General features: G+C 39.4%; 1 long non-coding RNA gene across 1 annotated transcript; it reads left to right on the top strand.

Annotated features, from left to right (window-relative positions):
• The first annotated feature begins 162 nt into the window (after positions 1-162).
• Positions 163-1,132, top strand: LOC111649137 (uncharacterized). The gene is made up of 3 exons (XR_002760252.2): positions 163-267; positions 558-633; positions 1,113-1,132. It is a non-coding gene; the product is annotated as an uncharacterized LOC111649137 (long non-coding RNA).

The raw sequence follows: 1,132 nt of genomic DNA, 5'->3' as shown, positions 1-1,132 counted from the left end.
CTGAAAGCTTGAGAAAGCTGCCATCAGTAACTTTACTCTTATATACAGTTGTTTATCAGCTGACAAACCTGTGGTGCCTCATTGTTATATTGCATGTAAACACGTGTATCACTGAAAACTGTAACATTTTTACTGTAATGTTCAATGTGTTATTTGCATTTCAGGCCTGGCAGTCAGTGTAAGAATTAGACTTGGCTCGTTGACCTTATTGGAACCACTGACACTAACCAACTGCTCTGACATCAGAGGACCGTCAACTTCTGTCTTGTAAGTCCACTACCACTGTCAATACACAAAGACACCTACTGTCAACTAATAATGTCTAATATAAATAAAAGAAGATAGAGCTGAAAAAGCTGAAGCACATAATCAGTCAAAAGCATCAGGTCCCAGTTATATAAAGAGAAAGACTTTAACCCTTTCTATTCACAACCAGGAAACATATATTATTATGTTGTGATCTTTGTGATCTATCAAGTCATTGTGATCCATATTTCTAGTGTCATACTGACGCTGGTCTTTACACCAACATGTTATAAGATTTGTTTCCTCCTCAGGTGTCAGCAGTGTATCAGGGCTGGATGTGGCTGGAGCGAAAACCACTGTTCCTGGGCAAATCAGGGAGTGAGGAATGTAATTATGCATATTTTTATGTATTTATCTAACAAACGTGAACAAATGGGAAAGGAGATGAAACAGCTAGCTTCCATCAGAAGTTACAAAACGAAATGCCTTCAACATCCATCTTATTTACATTTTGTCTTGTTTTTCTAACGTTAACAAACTAGTCACCAACTGAGTCAGCACCCAGCTGCCTGCTCAGAGTGGTTCAGAGTTCAGACACTTTGCAAAGACAGCAGCTTCACTGTGACGACAGTCTGACTGTGTTTCACTGAGTCCAATGCTGGTTAAACCAAAATGTCTCATTTTCTATTTCTGCACATACGTACACCATGTAAATAAAGCAGCATTATAGGTGTTGGCATATCCCTCAGGCTGGCTGTTTTCTACTGTTCTCCAGGTTTTGTCTTTAGCTGAATGTCCTGAATCGACTCTAAAAATACCTTCACAGTGAGTGTCATGTAATCCTGCTGAATTTCTTCCTCCTGCAGGAGAGTCTTTGCCAAATGAT

This window comes from Seriola lalandi, unplaced genomic scaffold, assembly GCF_002814215.2.
Source record: "Seriola lalandi dorsalis isolate HSWRI2012SDOR001 ecotype SW California unplaced genomic scaffold, Sedor1 jcf7180002050026, whole genome shotgun sequence".
Lineage (NCBI taxonomy): Eukaryota > Metazoa > Chordata > Actinopteri > Carangiformes > Carangidae > Seriola > Seriola lalandi.
The sequence above is the reverse complement of the archived record's forward strand: the minus strand, read 5'-3'. Positions and strand labels throughout refer to the sequence as shown.